The following is a 22,033-nucleotide window of genomic DNA, read 5'->3' on the forward strand; positions in this document are numbered from 1 at the left end:
AGCAAATTAAAAGAATTTCTGAATGACAACTCCTTCTACTCAATAGATGAATTCTTACATATGAAGTAGTAACTGTAAAAAAAAAGAAAACTTATGTTAAAGTGACACGTTCCATATCATTACGAAATGTCGTATTCAAGATCTATGGAACAAGGAGTAATGTATGTATGTATGTATGGGGCGTCATGGGACGGGTCACACAGAGAGTTGGCTGTAGTGTAATGGTAGAAGAACGAGTGGTGACGAGGTGACACAGGACAAGTGTGGCAAGAGAGTAGGCGCAGGCGCTTCCGAAAGGTCTACATCTCGAGAAGGCCGTAAGATTGTTCGACTAGTTCTCACGAATAGACGATTGGAGATTACCCACAAGGATTACAGACAGGGTATCACCACGAATCGTAGGGAAGCTGGAGCCCGCATCTCGTGGTCGTGCGGTAGCGTTCTCGCTTCCCACGCCCGTGTTCCCGGGTTCGATTCCCGGCGGGGTCAGGGATTTTCTCTGCCTCGTGATGGCTGGGTGTTGTGTGTGCTGTCCTTAGGTTAGTTAGGTTTAAGTAGTTCTAAGTTCTAGGGGACTTATGACCACAGCAGTTGAGTCCCATAGTGCTCAGAGCCATTTGTAGGGAAGCTGGGTTGAGATTTCCAGACGTCGTACGTCACTTACCGCTGAAACCAAACCCTGGCGACAGCTTGTTACGTACAGAAATGTTCAGATTTTCGTGGCCACTTGTTAACCTACTGCCCGTTGGTTTCCGCCTCGCGATCTTCGAGCGACGTTTATTTAGCGAATTCCTGATGTTTCGCCAACACGGGTGGCTAGTATTGTCAGAGCTTCCACCACCAGCAGGAGAGGGTGAACCTTTCACAAAGCTAGTCACGTGCTGGAGAAACGTCAAGAAAATCGCTGAAAAAAAAAAAAAAAAAAAACGCGAGCCGAAGATACCGAGGCAGAAGCCAATAGAAACTTACAGACTGTAGATCCTGAGTCGACTGGGACATTCAGTGGCATTCTGTGTCGTGACCGGGGTACCAAACGGTATATTTCAGCAGGATAATGCTTGACCACACACCCCGGTTTACACCACAAGCGTCTGAGTGGCCCACCCAGTCCGCTGACTTGTTACTCATACAGAGTGTCTGGGATGCGTTGGGAAGACGCATACAGGGTGGATATAATTAAACTTTCGCTACTTGAGAGGACCTCCATGAAAAACGAGTGATCATACGTCAATTAAACTATTGTAGTGGCATCTTCTGACACCGAATGTATCAGGATGACCAAATGTAGTTGGAAGAGGTAGGAGGCACCGTATTAAGACTCATCCGAGCTTCCCAAGTGATTGTTTCCAACTACAGTGCCCACGTTCCTCTCGATCTGTGTCACTGGGTCCCCCCATGCTGAGGTCACCACTTCACTGTCTGCAAAATGGCTTGGCGCAGAATGGCTGCCTCAGTGAGCCGCGCACACACTGCTGTGTGTCGGCCTCGAACGGCTGCGGAGTTCGATGATGTCAGGATGCCGGCAGTTGACTCAGCGGTCTGCGCCCCTGCCGACGCAGCGCCGCTCGGTGTGAGCTGCAGGTGGCCAGCTGTGCGGTTCTCGCCGGCGTGGCTGAGATTGCGGCAACGAGCGCCCGTGATCCGGCGTCCGAATCTGCGGCCCTCGCCTCGGGATGCTTCCAACGTGTGTTGGAAGCCAGGACGACTGCCCGCGGAATCGGACTGTGGAGTGCCCTGCCGCTGGCTGGCTATGGACCCCGTGTCGGCCTCACAGGATCGAACCAGCAACCCGCCGTGGACTGGAACGCTGGCACCCCATCTGCTGGTGCATGTAGCTGATGGTCTGACACGCCCCACCGTCCAGGAGAGCTGCCACACTTGAATGAATCTCGTTAGAAACCCAAACCTATTTATATGCGGCTGTGTGCCTCTGTTTTGCCATACGTGCTGATTTGCGTCATGTACTCATAGCACGTTAGGTTGTCCAGTGGGCCCCTTCTGCCTGTGAATTTCGACATGCAAAACCGCTACGTATACTCTTTCAGCAATTTGATGGTGCTGTGGCCTCTGTTCTACTTCGCAACTGTTGGTGTGCATAACTCACTGCAATCCGGCCTGCACCTGGCTGTAACTTCTGCTCAGAATATTGCACAAAACTAACTTTCCCTATCCTAAACGGTGCTGCTGCTACACTATGTAGAGGCATTTGTAAGGACACATAGAAGAACGAATAAACTATTGAACGAAACACATTTTAATTTCCACATTAGAAGGTAACCTTTGTTAATACCATACCATGTTTACGTTTCAACTTACAAACGTTGCTCAGTGTGACAACCATCTGCATCCACGATGGCCTGGAACCTCACTAGAGACATCATTTCACGATTGTTCGCAGCACTTTCGATCGATGGACCATGGAGTGATCAGCTGTCGTAACATAGCTCGTGAAGATGGTACATTGCGCCCAGAATTGTCAGCCATTCCAATAGTAGCTTCTTCTGCAATCTATGGCGCAGTCGGCCTCTCGGAGGGGCAATTCCCAAACAATTCCCGATAATTCTAACTCCCGAATCACATTTTTCAACACCGGTACGGAAAGACGACCTCGCCGTGTTCCTTTAATGCCTCGATACTCGTGAAGGGAAGGAGCACTATTGCTGTTGTTTTGATAAAACAGCTTTACGAGTAAAGCCCTGCTCACCTTGTCCAGACCGTGTTGGCTGTCCGCAACTGCAATGCACACTGGTGCTTGGGTTTCAACCCTACGTCACCGCACCAGTACTGGCGCCTAACGCCAAATCATCGCACTAATACTACTAACAACGCAAATCCTGAAGCGCACAGTCTGAACATAATTCCTATAAAGTTGAGTATCCGCACGGTAAACACCTTTCCGTCTACACTGGCTCAAGTACCGGAAGTTCAATTACACTACTGGCTATTAAAATTGCTACACCAAGAAGAAATGCAGATGATAAACAGGTATTCATTGGACAAATATATTGTACTAGAACTGACATGTGATTACATTTTCACGCAATTTGGGTGCATAGATCCTGAGAAATCTGTACCCAGAACAGCCACCTCTGGCCGTAATAACGACCTTGATACGCCTGGGCATTGAGTCAAACAGACCTTGGATGGCCCATGCAGCTTCAACACGACACCACAGTTCACCAAGAGTAGTGAGTGGCGTATTGTGACGAGCCAGTTGCTCGGCCACCATTGACCAGACGTTTTCAATTGGTGAGAGATCTGGAGAATGTGCTGGCCAGGGCAGCAGTCGAACATTTTCGGTATCCAGAAAGGCCCATACAGGAACTGCAACATGCGGACGTGCATTATCCTGCTGATATGTAGGGTTTCGCAGGGATCGAATGAAGGGTACAGCCACTGGTCGTAACACATCTGAAATGTAACGTCCACTGTTCAAAGTGCCGTAAATGCGACAAGAGGTGACCGAGACGTGTAACCAATGGCACCCCATACCATCACGCCGGGTGATACGCCAGTGTGGTGATGACGAATACATGCTTCCAATATGCGTTCACCGCGGTGTCACCAAACAAGGATGCGACAGTCATGATGAACCTGGATTCATCCGAAAAAATGACATTTTGCCATTCATGCACCCAGGTTCGTCGTTGAGTACATAATCGCAGGCGCTCCTGTCTGTGATGCAGCTTCAAGGATAACCGCAGCCATGGTCTCCGAGCTGATAGCCCATGCTGCTGCAAACGTCGTCGAACTGTTCGTGCAGATGGTTGTTGTCTTGCAAACGTCCCCATCTGTTGACTCAGGGATCGAGACGTGGCTGCACGATCCGTTACAGCCATGCGGATAAGGTGCCTGTCATCTCGACTGCTAGTGATACGCGGCCGTTGGGATCCAGCACGGCGTTCCGTATTACCCTCCTGAACCCACCGATTCCATATTCTGCTAACAGTTACTGGATCTCGACCAACGCGAGCAGCAATGTCGCGATATGATAAACCGCAATCGCGATAGGCTACAATCCGATCTCTATCAAAGTCGGAAACGTGATGGTACGCATTTCTCCTCCTTATACGGGGCATCACAACAACGTTTCACCAGGCAACGTCGGTCAACTGCTGTTTCTGTATGAGAAATGGGTTGGAAACTTTGCTCATGTCAGCACGTTGTAGGTGTCGCCACCGGCGCCAACCTTGTGTGAATGCTCTGAAAAGTTAATCATTTTCATATCACAGCATCTTATTCCTGTCGGTTAAATTTCGCGTCTGTAGCACGTCATCTTCGTGGTGTAGCAATTTTAATGGCCAGTAGTGTATAACCACCCTCTGTTTGATACCAGCCTCCAACCAGATATCTTCACGAACTGACACAGCATATGTTACAGGCATCGCAAAAGATTGTCCAGGTGATATTCTATCCGCTTCGATTTCAGAAAGAATACAAAAGTTTGTTCGTGCTCGTCACAGCTCACACTGATCTCGATCATAAACAACAGTTACAAATAGAACGAAAGTTAATATCCGTCATGTGATGGACATCTCCATAAAACTTGATGATCATGAGACTGGTGCTTCGGAGTGTAACATTTCCATTTCGTCACTGCATTTCACACATAACAACATAAACCAAACACTACATTCACAAGCATTCCTCTCAGACATCCGCATATTGTAGGTGCCCAAAAACGACACACTGGCTGCGGAAAGGAAAGGGATCGTATCTCTGTATTTCGGTACCTTGCGTGAACCCCGGACTGGTCACAGTTTTGGAGTACCAAGAGCGACTCTCTGAGAGGATTCCAGAGAGGCTAAGAGGCCTTTCATTCGTTTATTATTCCTACTTAGTTTATTTACATTGCAGTGTTAAAACTTAATAAACCACTTTTGTGCAAACAGGAGCAATGTTTAGTGTAATACACCCACTCATAAGTGTTTAAAAGTGGGTTATGTATGTATCAATAAACCTTAAAAAAAATTGAATATGAGGTAAGGGAGGTCGTTTCGCATGCAAGATAATCTGGGGCTTATCATAAGTGAAGTTGAGGCTGTGTGCGGTGTGTGTTGGCATCGTGCATCGTTGATTCGTGATGTTTGTTAGACTATACGAGTTTTGTTCAATAACCAACGGGAATTTTTGATTTTTTTTGGAAATGATTGTCTACATCAATAGCATTCCTTTCAAAATAGCTTCCATCAGGCAGCGATTTTTCCAGTCCCCTAATGGCTTAAACAATTCTGGAACTCGATCTTTCTGGTAGCTTCTACCTCTCAGCGCTACGTTTCTCATCTCTCTTGTGCTTGCTAAATGACGGCGCTTTATGGTTTTCTTCATTTTCGGGAATATAGAATATTTTCGGTGAATATAGAGGCTAGGACAACACTAATGTATTGTTTTTGTCTGAAAACTCACGAACAAGCAACAAAGTGTGAGCAAATGCGTTATCGTGATGCAAAAGAACGAATTTTACTGTCACACGTTTCTTACTCAAAACACCCAAATAAATTTCGCCGAGCGAGGTGGCGCAGTGGACAGCACACTGGACTTGCATTCGGGAGGGCGACGGTTCAAACCCGCGTCCAGCCATTCTGCTTAAGATTTTCCGGGATTTCCCTAAATCGCTCCAGGGAAATGTTGGGATTGTTCCTTTCAAAGGGCACGGCCGATTTCCTACTCGATCCTTGACATGGTCTAAGTTTACGCTCCGTCTCTAATGACCTCGACGTCAACGGGACTTTGGGCCTAATCTTACCGAGTGATCTGGCACAGTGGTTAGCATCTAACGTTACAGCTGACAGCAGAGTAAATATATCGATTTGGATAACACTGTACAAATACTTTGCGGATACGTTTATTAACACTACAACGAAAACATCCCGTGAAACGGACTAATGCAACAGGTGAAACTAAGAAATTCCCTTTACTTTGTGAACACATCTCTGAGTCTCAAATGTCTGAAACAATTCGGTATGTGGTAACTAGTGGAACACTGCTTCACGACGGCACACTCCATAGGTTTTGACCTAACGAAGGTGCTGCACTATATATAGAGCTTCTGAGAGATGATCACAAAACATTCCTTTGAATTTACTGTAAAAGAAAATGTGGAAAATTTTGTTAATCACGACATCAGTAATATCTGGGACCAGGTGCTACTTTCAGTAGAAGAGCAGCAGAGGCAACATTACAGAGATTCGATCTCGTACGGAGCCTTACCAAAGTTGTCATTCGTGCATACCATGCGCAACTCGAACTCGAAAGGGCGGTAAGTGACAGTTGCATACGATGTACTCTATCCTAAGGTGGTCTGCGGTGTGTTGGCGTAAATGCAGCTGTCTGACAATGTATACGCTCTTTGGACCAGAATAGACAGCACGGAATTTCTTCGTGACAGTGGGACTGGCTCTTAGGACGACGTCATTAGAGAGCAGCGCAAGTTAGGAATGTGGACGGATGAAGAATGAAATCATCTGAGCCCTTGTATAATTGTGCACTTGTTTGATGTAAGCTGTTTAGGTAAACCACCGAGAACCTAAATCTGGATATTAGGAGGAGTATTTGGACTGCTGTCTTCACCAATAAGAATCTAGTGTTTTAGGCACTTTGCCACCTCGCTGTGTGACTGGACATGAGCACCATAGTCACCGGCCGGAGTGGCCGAGCGGTTCTAGGCGCTACAGTCTGGAGCCGCGCGACCGCTACGGTCGCAGGTTCGAATCCTGCCTCGGGCATTGATGTGTGTGATGTCCTTAGGTTAGTTAGGTTTAAGTAGTTCTAAGTTCTAGGGGACTGATGCCCTCAGCAGCTAAGTCCCATAGTGCTCAGAGCCATTTGAACCATTTGAGCACCATAGTCATTAGGCAAGTAGTTTTACTATCTTCCGTCGGTTATGCACCGATGTGTTGAGAGGTCTGACTGAGACAACATAGTAACAGAATTGCAGGGACAGGTCCCACCTCCGTCTGCTTTGATGTTAATGTATACTAAATCTAATACAATATACTATAGCAGTGCGAAGCTATTGTAGATTTCCTTGATGCAGCTCACTGGTGTTCAAAAATACTTATTAGCTTCCAGAACTGTTGTTTTAATGGGTTAATAGAATAATCGTTTTTCTGTTAATGCCTTGTGTCAGAAATTACATGCTTTTATAACAGTTCATTACCGGATATTCATTATTTTCTTGGGAGTGGATGAGCCAATGCTCCACAAAAGCATTCCAGAGTGCTTTAATTTTCTCTCTGTAGCTTTGAAATACCAAATTTTTGTTGTTATTGTGTGACTGAGTTTATAATACCTCATTTGTTTTGTTGAGACGCATACTGTATTATGAAATGCTTTATGCCTGGCCCAGTTGTAAAGATTACATCAGTTTCTACGATATTATAAATAGATTTGAATTTACGAGCATCTGAAATTCGTAAATGATATACAGTTCTACATTTATAGCTGTCGGTCCACGCCCTTGCCATGCAGTGTCTAGCCTTGTGCTTAATCTTTCTGACGTCATATCTCTTAACTAATGTGTCGTACAAATGATATAATTTTGTAGCTACGTTCAACGGCATAGGTAGATACTGTCTGAAAAATGTATTTCGAATCGAGTTAGTAGCAACGACGAAATGAAGTTAAACGTCATGCGCGATGCGGTACTTATTCACGCATCTCACCGTTTATGACGTCATGTATCCTGAACTATGTTTCATACAACGATATTACATTGAAGGTACATTCAGCGACATATGTGAATTTTGTCTGCGAAATTTATAACTCACATTCTTAGTATCAAAGAAATAATAAATTTAAACGCCATGCATTTTTGCGGTGGTTTTTCACACATCTCATTATTTATGACGTCATAATTCGTACAATGATATAAGTTTTCTGTTGCATTCAGCGGTATATGGGCATACTGTCTACAAAATGAGTCGCGAATACAGTTAGTAGTACAGAAGTAATAAATTATGAAATAAATTATTGATGGTGTACAGTAACCAGCCACAAATTGGCTTTAAGTTACTCTATTAAAAAGTACCGTTACCGGTTTCCAATTTTTTTTACAATTCATCATCAAACGGTTTTTTCATGCTTTCATCAGTACAGATTATACATTGGTTTCTGGTGAGTTGTCCTAGGACAAACGTATAACCAAAATGGTTGCGCTACGTGTTTGTGTTGGAATGCAACTTACGTGAAATGTCCATCTGGCGCATTTGTGTTAGCTGTTTTCTTGCAATGCTGGTTGCTGTGCTTTATCAGCAAGTTATTTTATATAACTGCCACAGTCTCGACCCATGTCTATATATAACAAAATTGCAATAAATTACACTGGAGCGCCAAAAAAACTGGTACAGACATACGTGTTCAAATGCGGAGATATGAAAACAGGCAGAATACAGCGCTGCGATCGGCTACGCCTACGTAAGACAACAAGTGTCTGGCGCATTTGTTAGATCGGTCTCAGCTGCTACAGTGGCAGGTTATCAAGATTTAAGTGAGTTTGAACATGGTGTTATAGTCGGCGCACGAGCGAGGGACACAGAATCTCCGAGGCAGCGATGAAGTGGGGATTTTCCCCTAAGACCATTTCACGAGCGTGCCGTGAATATCAGGAACCCGGAGAACATCAAATCTCCGAAATCGCTGCGGCTGGAAAAAGATCCTGCAAGAACGGGACGAACGACGACTGAAGAGAATCGTTCAACGTGATGGAAGTGCAACCCTTCCGCAAATTTCAATGCTGGGCCATTAACTAGTGTCAGATGTGAACCATTCAACAAAACATCATCGATATAGGCTTTCGGAGCCGAAGGCCCACTCTTGTACCCTTGATGACTGCCCAACACAAAGCTTTACTCCTTACGTGGGCCCGTCAACACCGACATTGGATTATTGATGACTGGAAACATGTTGCTTGGTCGGACACTTCTCGTTTCAAATTGAGTGGAGCGGATGGACGCGTACGGGAATGGAGACAACATCAAGGATCCATGGGCCCTGCATGTCAGCAGGGGACTTTTCAAGCTGTTGGAGGCTCTGTAATGGTGTGGGCGTGTGCAGTTGGAGTCATATAAGACCCCTGATACATGTAGAAACGATTCTGACAGGTGACACGTACAAATAAGCATCCTGTGGTCACCTGCATCCATTCATATCCATTGCGAATTCCGACGGACTTGGGCAATTCCAGCAGGACAATGCGACTGCCCACACGTCCAGAATTGCTACAGTGGCTCCAGGAACACTCTTCTGAGTTTATACACTTCAGCTGGCCACCAAACTCCCCAGACATGAACATTACTGAGCATAAACGGATTTATGGACAGCCCTGCAGGATTCATGGTGTCAATGCACTCCAGCACCATTTCAAACATTAGTCGAGTCCATGCTACGTCGTGTTGCGGCACTTCTGCGTGCTCGCGGGGGCCCTACACGATATTAGGCAGGTGCACCAGTTTCTTTGGCTCTTCAGCGTATATCGTCATGTCTCATGCGGTAGTAAGTGATAAACCATTTTTTCAACATACTGAAGGGGCCGTCAGCGAGAAAAAATTTCGTAAAGACTTGCAATTATGTATAAGTGTACCAAGTTTGGTTGAAATGGGTCCAGTGGTTTAGGAGGAAATGTCGAACATACATACATACATACACGCATATATACCTCCATTTTTATAATATGTATGGATTAACCCACAGGTAAGGAGGAAAAAAGATTTAGTACATACCTTCTATAAGTTAATACATTCGTTTAAAATGATTATAACTTAAAAACAGTAACCAGCCGCAAGTAAGGTATAAGACATTTAAACAAAAGTTACAATAACCGGCTTTTTTTTATTTAAAAATCAATCTACAGATAGTTATTACAGGCTTTAATAAGTGGACCACCTGTTGTGAGTCTCTGTTAGTAGCGTGTGGTGAATTGCACAGTTACATATTTAATGCATGTCTGTTTGAATGTACTCTAAAATGGCAACGCACTCGGGAAAGCTGCATACGTAACACATGGCAACTCTAACGATCAAGCCAGTAAGTATCCACAAAACGAACAGAAAGGCATTTAAAAGCCTTGCGAAGACTGCAAATGCGGTCTTGACTTTGTATAGAAAGCAATTTGTCGTATTGTTTGTAAAACAGCACGAGTTAATGTACTCGTAGTACAGCAGTAGTAATGAAAACAGCGACTATAGATTTGAATAAGCGTATGGTAATGTGTTGCAGATTGTGGTTGCAAGATAGCTTCCGTTAAGTACCGTGGCAGAGGCTGGGTAACTGCTACGGGCAGCCATTACTCCCCTTTGTGCCTCCGCTGCACATCGGTACGTGACATTCTATACGACGTGCAGCGCAATATTTCTCAGGATAAGTGGCCGTTCATTCTTGTTACTATCTTGAGCCACGGCGGGAAATAGCACGTGAACTATGCCTCGTAGCCATAAAAAGGAAAACGGAAAACACAGCCAATTTAAGGCAGAGGTCATGTGCCCAAGACAGCAGACACATGGTGCTAGGGACTGAAAAATTTTGCAGGTTAGTAAAAGTTCTGTGATAGTTCACGTCTAATTGTTCCTAAATCTGGAGGAGACGATCTGTGATATGAACGAACATAAGACGAGATTCGAAAATCAGTGGCTACAAAATTTATCTTGACAAACACTTGTGGGTTTACCATTTAGTGTTCAAGACACTGCATAATTCATAATATATTTAGCAGCTTATGATGTACGTCTATGGAGTAAGTCCAAGTACATATCTGCTTTGTCAGTTTTCCAATAAAATACATTACTTTTACTGATTCTAGCTGTAGTATTGCTAACATAACTAATAAATTTTAGCCACAACATTTCTGGAAATTAACATCATAGTTACAAAATTTTAGATACTGTACACTGAACGGATTTTATGAGTCATACATAATCTATACACCTAAACTACAGAACATAAAATTGCAGTAATTCTATACTATGGGTCCATCATTTTATATATACGGTATAATACAGTCATACAGCACATACATATTCTAGATCCCGTTTTGTTTACATTTATAAAAAAATTTAACAGCAGTTATACTGTAGAAAACAAAATATTTAGATAAAACAGTGCTGTTAAGAAATTAACAAATTTTACTTTTTCTTTTTCTCTATACCTGTGTACATTTTTTTAGTGTATTATGCCTTTTTGCTCGAGTTATTTTCGTTTGAAAGAAATTCTCTGAATGAATATAAAGGGGTTTCTAATAGCAGTTGTTTTACTGACTGTTTAAACTTACCCTTCGATTTGGCATTAGTGATGTGTGGTGGTAAAGAGTGGTACAACTTTACTGCCATGTAACCACTGCTTCTCTCATATTGAGCTGTGTTATGCTGCGGAATTCTTAATTTCTTGGTGTTTCTGATGTAGTGGTGGTGTAAATCTTCATTTTTTTAAAATTTATGTTTATGATTCCAAGGCAGGAGCAGAATTTTATATATGTACAAGCTGTAGTAGGTTAGAATCTTACATTTTTTGAAAAGAGGCTTGCAACTATCTCTTGTCCTTTTGTTTCCTATTATTCTAATTGCTCTCTTTTGTAATTTGAATATTTTAATTGACTCAGTCGAGTGGCCCCAGATTTCTATACCATAGCTCATTATAGTATTGAAGTATGAAAAATACACCATGCGCACATCATGGACCATTGTTACTCTCTGTCTTCCTTGTTTCAATTTAGTAAGTTAGTTTCATGTTCCACGGTTCATATTCGCGATAACTGGTATGATGTGGGAACTGTAACACTACGAACATAGAACACAGATTTAAGAAAAAATTTTAAAAAATGTTTGGGACTACATGCTGGCCATTTAGAGATTTTCATTATTTATATTCCAGAAATTCTCTGCAGCATAGATGGAGTTTTTGGGAGAAATATCTTTAATCTACATTTGAAGACGCTTCTGCAGTCTCTCAGACTTTTATTTCAATGGGTAGATTTGCAAGGAGATTTATAGCTGTATATTTCACCAATTTCTTTCCCAGAGTTACATTTATTAAGCGGTTATCCAGATCATTTTTCCTTCTAGTGTGGTGAATGTCTGTGCTACTCTCAAACTCATATGGGTTGCTGATAGTGAATTTCATAAGTTCATAAGCGTACTGTGAGGCAACGGCTAATATTCCCAGCTGCATAAGAAGATGTCTGCAAGATATTGATAGCTACAACCCTGTTATGATAATTGTATCTGGGCTGAAGAATATAAATCTACGATCCAATGATTTTGGGTCATTGATTTTAGTCTAAGGACCGAGCGTACATCTCAGCAAAACAGTTCCTCATTTTAAAAAAATTCAAATTCTAGGTTCTTCGCAGCCTTGTTAAGAGCAAAATAAAATAAATTAGCGTAGCTGAAGTTGATTATATCAAATAAACTACGCCACACATTGGCTACCATTGAAATTCTGTGAGTTCTTGTGCTGAAGCGACAGTTGGACGACGGAGAAGAACATAGAAAGAGCGGTGGATTCAAGATCGAACTTAGCATCTCGTAGATGAAAGGAAGACGGTAAAGCTACAGCGTTAGCAAACTAAATATAGAAAAGAGCTTCAGATAGCTAGACGAACATACGCCAAATTAGACCACCGAGTCGAAAGCAACAGCAGAGCCGAGACAAGTGGTCTGAATGGAAAAGCAGAAAGGCGCACAATGCGGCCTCTCGCATTGACACCGGACATTATAATGTTCTTTCATCAATCTTCTGAGTGCTCTGCTGCGGTTCGCCAAGAATTTCCCTCCGGTGCTAACCTCTTCATCGCAGAGTAGCATTTGTTCCATGAGTCTTCAATTATTTATTGGATGTATTCCAGTCTTCCTCTACAGTTTTTACTCTCTGCAACTCCCTCTAGTACCAAGAAAGTTATTCCCAGATGGCTTAACACATGACTTATCATTCTACCCCTTCCTACCTTTTCGGTCTTCCTTATTTTCAACATTCGTCCGTAGTATCACACCTCAAACGCTTCGATGATCTTCTATTCCGGTTTTCCATAGTCAATGATTTACTAACATCTAATGATGTGCTCCAAATGTACATTCTCAAAAATTTATTCCTCCATTTAAGGCCTATGTTTGATACTAGTAAATTTCTTTTGACCAGAAATGTCTACCTTGCTTTTATTACTCCACTTCTTATGTCCTCCTTGCTTTGTCCGTTGCGTGTTATTTTGTTTCCGAGGTAGCAGAGTTCCTTCATTTCGTCTACTTCGTGATCACCAATTTTGATAATAAGTTTACCGCTAATCTCGTTTCTGTTTCTCATTACCTTTGTCTTCGGTTTACTCTCAATCCATATTTTGTGCTCATTAGTCTGTTCATTCCATTAAATATATTGCAATTCTTCTTCGCCGTCACTGGGGATAGCAAAGTCATCAGCAAATCGTATCATTGGTATCTTTTCACACTGAATTTTAATCCCAGTCCTGAACCTTTCTTTTATTTCCGTCATTGCTTCTTCAAAGTATAGACTGAACAGTAAGGGCGAAAGATTAGATCCCTGTCCTTCCACCCTTTCAAGCTGAGCACTTCATTCTTGGTCTTCCAGTCTTATCGTTCCCTCTTGGCTCTTGTACATATCGCACATCACGCATCTTTCCCTATACCTTACTCCCGTTTTCCTCAGAATTACGAACATCTTGCACTATCTTACATTGTCGGACGCTTTTTCCAAGTCTACAAATCCCATGAAGGTGACTTGATTTTTCTTCAGTCTTGCTTCCATTATCAAGCGCAACGTCAGAACTGTCGTCTAACAGTTCCTCAATTTTCTTTTCCATTCTTGTGTATAGTATTCTGGTCAGCAACTTGAATGTATGAGATGTTAAATTGATTGTGCGATCATTCTCACACTGGTAGGCTCTTTCTATCTTTGGAATTGTGTGGATGATGTTTTTCCGAAAGCTGATGGTACATCACCAGTCTCCTACACTCTACACACCAACGTGAATACTCGTTTTGTTGCCACTTACCCCAAAGATATTAGAAATTCTGATGGAATCTTATCTGCCCTTTCAGCCTTATTTAATTTCACGTATTCCAAAGCTCTATTCAGTTCTAATACTGGATCTTCTATGTCTTCCGTATCGACTCAAATTTCTTCTTCCGTCGGCTCATGAGACGATTCCGCCCCCTCATAGAGGTCTTCAGTGTACTCTTTCCACCTATCTCTGCACTCCTCTGCCTCTAACACAGGAACTCCCACTGCACTCTTAATGTTGCCGCCCGTACTTTATGTTTCACCTGAGGTTGTTTTGAATTTTGTATATGCTGAGTCAGTCCTTCGAACGATCGTTTCTTTTTCGATTTCTTCACATTTTTCCTGCAGCCATTTCACCTTGGCTTCCCTGGATTTCCCTTTTTCTCATTTCTTATTTATATTGCTGTTTTCTTACTTTCGCCTGAAAAAGTTTGTCTTCCTTCTTTCGTCGATTAATTGAAGTATTTCATCTGTTGCCCGAGGTTTCTTCGCACTTACTTTCCTAGAACCTATGTTTATCTTTCCAACATCTGTGGTGGCTCTTTTTAGAGGTGTCCACTCTTCAACTGGGCTGCCTACTGTGGTATTCCTTATCGTAGTATCCATATCTTTACCGAACAGCACTTTAGTATCCGACGTCCCTCCACACTGATCCTTCTGGACGTTTCTCTTAAACATCCGTCTGCTCTTCTTCATTACTAAACTGTAAACTGAGTTTGTATCTGCTCCTGGGTACTTCTTAGAGTCCAATATCTGATTTCGGACACTCTGCCTGATCATGATGTAATCCACCTGGAATTTTCCCTTACCTCCCGGCCTTTTCCAAGTATACGCTCTCCTCGTGAGGTTCTTGAAGAGAATATTCGTTATTACTAGCTGAAATTTATTGCACAACTCAATTGGTCGTCCTCCTCTCTCATTCCTATTACCAAGCCCATATTCTCACGTAACCCTTTCTTTTACTCCTTCTCCTACAACAGCATCCCAGTCCCTCATGACTATTGGACTTTCACCTCTCTTTACGTACTAAATTACCCGTTCGGTATCCTCATGTACTTTCTCTTATCTTCTGCTTGCGAGTTCGGCATATATAACTGAACCACTGTTGTCGGCCTTGGTTAGCTGTCAATTCTGATGAGAACAACCTTATCACTGATCTGTTTAGAGTGACTCACTCTCTGCCCTAACTTGCAGTTCATAACAAATCCAACTCCCGTTGTACCATTTTTTGACGCTGTTCATATTACCCTATATTCATCTGACAAACAATCTATGTCTTCTCTGCATTTCACTGCACTGACCCCCGCTATGTCTAGATTAAGCCTTAACATTTCCATTTTCAAGTTTTCAAGCTTAAGCCTAGTTTACACGACGACATTGGGTTGCGCCACTCATTGCGTGGAATGAGTTGCACGCAAATGATTTCATATTTGACTGTAGACACGGCGAAACCAGTATACACTTCAGTTTCGTCGTTTTGTGGGTTCCTGAGTCGTGTCTGAATTAGAAGTTTTGGCAGCTGCACGTCGCACGAGTTGTGATGGAGTTAATGCTTGTTGCGTGGAATCGCTGCCTAAGAAAACAATAAGAAACGTGTTTCGATTCGTGACTGGATGAAGAAAAGACGTCAGCTCGGCTGCTCAGCATCCTAGCTGAAATAATTTGTAATTGAAGACCCAAGAACTTCTTTTAATTATCTTAGAATGTCACCAGAACTGTTCACGTTTCTCCTAAATAGAGTTAATTATGCGATGAGGAATGAAGATACTGTAATGCATGAAGCACTGTCGCCAAAACTGAAATTACATATCACATTGCATGCATTACAACTGAGAACACTCGGCATGCTATAAGATGCGGATTTAGTTGGTGATGGTACTTTTCATTAACACCAATAATTATCAATATTAACAGTAATAATTGTTAACATTAACAGCAGTAATTGTTCGAAGCAGGCCGCATTAAGAAGAGAATGGTTTGCAAACTACTCTCTTGAAGATAGATCTGTACAGTGGCAATACTTCAAAATTCAAACAAACGTGAATGGGGAGCACTGCTGCAACGCTTTAAATAGGTGACTATTGAACAAAGAATGTAGCTTCTTGATTTGCGTAGCCTTCCCTCCTGTCAACAATATTCCTTAAAAAAAAAAAAAAAAGTCGACCAACTCGAACGATGGGGTTTTAGTCTTGTAGACGAGAGCATTTCCACAGCTAGAATTACATTTGCTTGTAGTTTTCTTCATTCAGTTGTATATGTGCTTCTAATTCAATAAATTTTGCCCTGAAGTTCAGATACTGTCAAACTGTCTGTGTTCTGATCGCTCGTGAAGGTCTCAGGAGCAGCAATATATAGCTTATTTTTGTAATCAACATCATTGAAATCCCACAAACACCTATGCAAAGCATAGATATCCAAAATGCCAACATTATTCTCCGTTCCTCTCTGCATATTTCAGTTTGTCTACACTCTACGAACACACGTAACCTCAAAACTCATGCAACTAGTGTCGCCAAAGTTGGAACACGGCGTTACATATGACGCTCAAACTTTTGATATGCCACGCACCGACTCGTAGAATGTTAACCTTTCGTATGTTATTTCGAAATGTGGTGCTACAGAAGAATGCTGAGGATTAGATGAGTAGATCACATAACTAATGATGAAGTATTGAATAGAACTGGGGAGAAGAGGAGTTTGTGGCACAACTTGACAAAAAGAAGGGACCGCTTAGTAGGACATGTTCTGAGGCATCAAGGGATCACAAATTTAGCATTGGAGGGCAGCGTGGAGGGTAAAAATCGTAGAGGGAGACCAATAGATGAATACACTAAGCACATTCAGAAGTATGTAGGTTTCAGTAAGTACTGGGAGATGAAGAAGCTTGCACAGGACAGGGTAGCATGGAGAGCTGCATCAAACCAGACTCAGGACTGAAGACCACAACAACAACAACAACAACAACAACATGCTACTCAGTATTTTCTCATGATCAACTCCTCCTTGCCAGTTTCCTCCTGGAGATCCGAATGAGGGGTTAATCCGGATCATTTGCCAATGGATCATGACACTTTTCAATTACAAGCGACGTATCCTGTAGATGTAGCTTATGTTTCTTTAATGCAGTGTTTGCCATTGCCTTCTGCATCCTCATGCCGTTGATCACTGGTGATTCTTCCGCCTTTTAGAGGCAGTTTCCCATCCCAAGGAAAAGAGAGTGCCCTGAACCTCTGTCCGCTCCTATACCCTTTTTGACGGCCTATGTCGGAACGAGGCCGGAAGACGTCGGTCACATTACTGAAGATTATTTTTTTTTCAAAATTTAAACAAAGCTACGCCTATGTTTAGCGTGCCTCCTTTCGATGTGTGGTGGAGGGTACTGCTAATACTACTACTCTGGGGTGACAAAACTCATGGGAGAGCGATATTCACATATACAAATGGCGGTAGTTTCGCGTACACAACGTATAAAAGAGCAGTGTACTGGCGGAGCTGTCATTTGTACTCAGTCGATTCACGTGAAAACGTTTTCGACATGATTATGGCCACACGAGGACAGTTAACAGACTTTGAACGCCGAATGGTAGTTGGTGTTGGACATGTCGCAGTTTCCATTTCGGAAATCTTTAGGGAATTCAGTATTCCGAAATCCACAGTGTCGAGAGTATGCCGAGAATACCAAACCTCAGGCGCTACCTCCCACCACGGATAACACAGGAGCCGACGACCTTCGCTTAACGACCGAGAGCAGCGGCGTCTGCATACAGTTGTCAGTGCTAACAGACAAGCAACACTGCGTGAAGGAAACGCAAAAATCAATGTGGGACGTACGACGAACGTATCTGTTAGCACAGTGCCGCGGATATTTGGCGTTAATGGGGTATGACAGCAGACCACCGACGCGTGTGGCTTCGCTAACATTGCCTGCTGAATCTCTGCTCGGCTCGTGACCATATCGGTTGAACTGGAAGACAACTGGAAAACCGTAGCCTGGTCAGATGAGTCCCGATATCAGTTAGCAAGAGCTGTTGGTAGGTCCGAGTGTGGCGCAGACACCACGAAGCTATGGAGGTAAGTAGTAAACAAGGCACTGTGGAAGCTGGTGGTGGCTGCCTAACGGTATGGGCTGTTTGCACGGAATGGACTGGGTTCTGTGTCCAGCTGAACAGATCATTGACTAAATGGTTATGTTCGGTTACTTCGAGACCGTTTGCAACCATTCATGGTCTTCGTGTTCCCAAACAACGACGGAATTTTTATGGATGACAATGCGCTATGTCATTGGACAACAATTGCTAGGTCGCCCGACATGAATCCCATCGATCATTTATGGGACATAATCGGGAGGCGGTCTATTGAAAGTCTTATTATTCGACGCTTCTTCGGAGACTTGCTTGTCGAGCGTCTCGAAAACGAGACGTATGTGTAGTCTGACATGCCATGTTTGTAAAATATCTGCAAAAGTTCAATATGTGAATTTAGTCGCTCTATGATTCCAATCCGCTAAGAATGAAGTGGAGGGGGCTACATAGCCGGTGAGGAATGTGATTGGCTCCAGAAAACCTGAAGGCAACGCTGATATTTAGCAACCGTGCACCGACCTCTACACCGTAGCGCTATCCACGTCGCTCTGGCACTATTATAAATTTAAATGTGGTTCTCAAGCAATCAAAAAATGGTTCAAATGGCTCTGAACACTATGGGACTTAACTTCTGAGGTCATCAGTCCCCTAGAACTTAGAGCTACTTAAACCTAACTAACCTAAGGTCATCACACACATTCATGCCCGAGGCAGGATTCGAACCTGCGACCGTAGCTGTCGCGCGGTTCCAGACTGTGGTGCCTAGAACCGCTCGGCCACTCCGGCCGGCCTCAAGTAATCCAATGGTCGAATTATTGATTATCAAGGTAACACCAACACAAATGGTGCTAGTTTAGGTTACAAGACCACCTTTGTTTGTGAGAGTCTTATAATCATTTCATTTAGGAAAGTCATGGTACCTGTGTAGCACGATGTAGACTGTTACGGAAACTGAGTATTTTTGTTTGCCCGTTAACACAGTGACACACTGATCACCATTGCTGTAGCTCCGGGAACACTGCGGTTGCCAGGAAATCCACTTCTCGTATTATGTTTATTTTGTGGTTACACGCTTGCCTTGAGCAGGTCTAGCTGTGATTTCCCGGTTACCGCAGGCTTTCCTTGCCTCACTACAGAATCCATCTTAGTGTTCAGGACGCGCCTGTATCATTTAGTGAGGTCTTTGGGTCGTTCAAAATGCGATGTACTTAAAAATCGTTTTATCGCTGTGACGGCAGTAGAACAATTTTTTTTTTTGTCGTGCGAGCGTCTTCGCAAACAAGCAGACGCTTGAACGTGAGCAAGGGCATCCGTCTACTGATAATTAATATGGTTTACCTCTTTATACAATAAGTTACACTTCTGGGATATTAAAGGCTAAACACTGAAGACTTACATCAAATGAAAAATACAGAAACAGCTCTTCATCCCAGGGTAACTTTGCACTCAGTTCATCAATTAATCGTTGCATACAAGGTGGTTCTCTGATGATATTGCAACCTTTCACAGATGATGATCAAGGGTATAAACGAAAATTTTCGTTAAGTTACACCTTAGTCTGGTGGAGTGCTCAAACTGAGGGCCCCAACTTCCGAACCATTATCATAACGTGCAGCATTCCCTCTGAATGCTCCCCAGTAACGTAACAGAATTTCCACTGTTGATAGACTAGTAACGGAGCCCGTAACTTGATGTCAAAGAGACCGAAAATCCTAAGTCTTCGGTACGGTAATAATCAATTTCATTTTTATAAACAATTTTTACAAGCCTCTTCTATTTACAGCAGCTGTTCAAAATGGCGTCCCTCTAGCGACAACACAGGTAAGGCATCGTCGCACAGAACTCCTGCGGTACGCGTTCTAATAACTCCAGTGTCGTTGAACATTTTCGCAGGCAACGAGAATTCTTGACAGGAGAACCTATTCAGTTTTGACAGGTGCCTCGCCGCACAAGAAGAAATCAAATGGGGTGAGATTAGGTCATGGAACTGACCACGAAACAGAACCTGCTCTGCCTATCCGCTTTTCAGGGCATGTCTACTCCAGATGTTCACGAATCCCCATTCGAAGCGAGGTGGTGCTCCATCATGTTTGAACCAAATCCGTTGATGAATAAGAAGTGGGATGTGTTCCAGGTACATGGGTGTCAGATAAATACTGTGCACAATTGTACATTTGAGCGGGGAAGAAGAAGAAATTGACCTGATACGTAATCATCGACTGTTCATGCCCAAACATGACTATTGCGACTATTTAGCATTCCCTCTCTGGTGAAACAAGCTTCATCCGTTAAAAGTACATACGCTGGAAAGTGAGGATCGACTGTAGGGAGCTGCAAGAACCATTGGCTGAACACGACAGCGAGATCCGAAGTCAGCAGGAGTCAAAGCATGTACTTTCTATGGATGGTAAGGGTGCAGCTGCATTTCCCGTAATACCCGCCACACAGTACTATGCGAAACGTTCATTTCAGGTGCAACTGGAGCGACTGATGACTGAAGGCGCCTCATCCAATCGAGAAAGCAATGCATCTTATAAGTCGGAAGTCGATGTAGTTAGTTATCCTCCTTGGTCACTGTACTGTGGGACCAATTGTCCTGTTTCACTTAATCGTTGGAACGATCTTGGCAACATAATGTGATCCAGATGCCTCATGTGGGGATATTTGGTCCTGTACAACCTTTCCGCTTATCTGCTATTTTAATTTGCTTGCCCGTACACGAAGATCCTGTCTGCAAGTTTCTTCATCGGGTACAACTCCATTCGGTTACGGCTTGTAGACGTTAGTACTCCAGTATGTAAACACAGACTGAAGTCTACTACAGTACAGAGGCTGTACGCCACTAATGTTCAAGTCAATACACTGTACGCCAACGGCATTGGATTAGTTAGTGTCCCAACCTCTACACTTAAGTGCTCATCGGGATTGCCTACCCTACATTCTTAGGAGTAACACTACCGGTACATGTATTTCACTGCCAGAGGTATCAGAACGATCGTAGCTTAGAACTTTCGACTCGGTTGTTTCCAGACGATGGTGCCTTACCTGAAACTGGTACATTTATCCTTCTGCATCATCCCTGAATGTGCATAGCATCATCACGGAATCTCGCTGTACATTCCAAACTCTGTCTTCCCCAGGAAGTTTCGTCCTCTATGGTTCCTACAATTTTATGGGAACTGTTCCCTTATGTCCCTCATGTCATGATAGCCTTTCTTCTAGATAGTATTTTCACGCATTCCGTTCGTCGCCAACTCTGCGGAGAACCTCCTCATTTCTTATCAGTCCACTTAATTTTCAACATTCTTGAACACAACGCTTTGAGTCCAAGATTCACATCCAAACAATGCTACGTTCCTGACGTACATTCTCAGTTACATTTTTCCTCAAATTGAGGCCTATTTCGTGTACTATGAGACTTGTTACGGCCAGAAATGTCCTCTTGGTCTGTACTAGTGTGCTTTTTATGCCATCGTTGCTTAGGCCGCCAAGCAATATTTTGATTCCAAGGCAGCAGCGTCCCTTCACTTCGTCTGCTTCGTGGCCCCCCCACTGCTGCTACTCCTCGTTATTGTAAGAGTCGCCCTTTTACAGCCTGGAAACTCCCCACTGTTTTGTCAGGATGCAGACCGAGGACCTTTGTGGCGTCGAGAGACGCAATAAAACAGTGTTCAAGATTATTCCATTTTTTACTCAGAACACATGTCATTGCCGTGTCGTCTGCGACGGTTGATGGCTCCGTAATCCGGAGGGGAATCCGACGAATCCAGCAAGGGACTTAAGACTACCCGATCAGCGACGTGGCGCAGTGGTTAGTGCACTGGATTCTCACCCGCGTGCGCCCACCCTGATTTACACTGTACCGCCAAAGTAACTGATATAGGCATGCGTATTCAAGTGCGGAGATATGTAAATAGGCAGACTACGGCGCTGCGGTCGGCAACGCCTAC

General features: G+C 43.4%; 1 protein-coding gene across 1 annotated transcript in view; it reads left to right on the top strand.

The window, feature by feature from the left end:
- The window catches only part of LOC126456481 (3 beta-hydroxysteroid dehydrogenase/Delta 5-->4-isomerase type 1), a 276,435-nt gene that overhangs the window by 95,136 nt on the left and 159,266 nt on the right, over positions 1 to 22,033 (top strand). The window lies entirely within an intron of this gene.

The sequence above is a fragment of the Schistocerca serialis genome, chromosome 1, assembly GCF_023864345.2.
Source record: "Schistocerca serialis cubense isolate TAMUIC-IGC-003099 chromosome 1, iqSchSeri2.2, whole genome shotgun sequence".
In the NCBI taxonomy this organism is placed as follows: Eukaryota; Metazoa; Arthropoda; class Insecta; order Orthoptera; family Acrididae; genus Schistocerca; species Schistocerca serialis.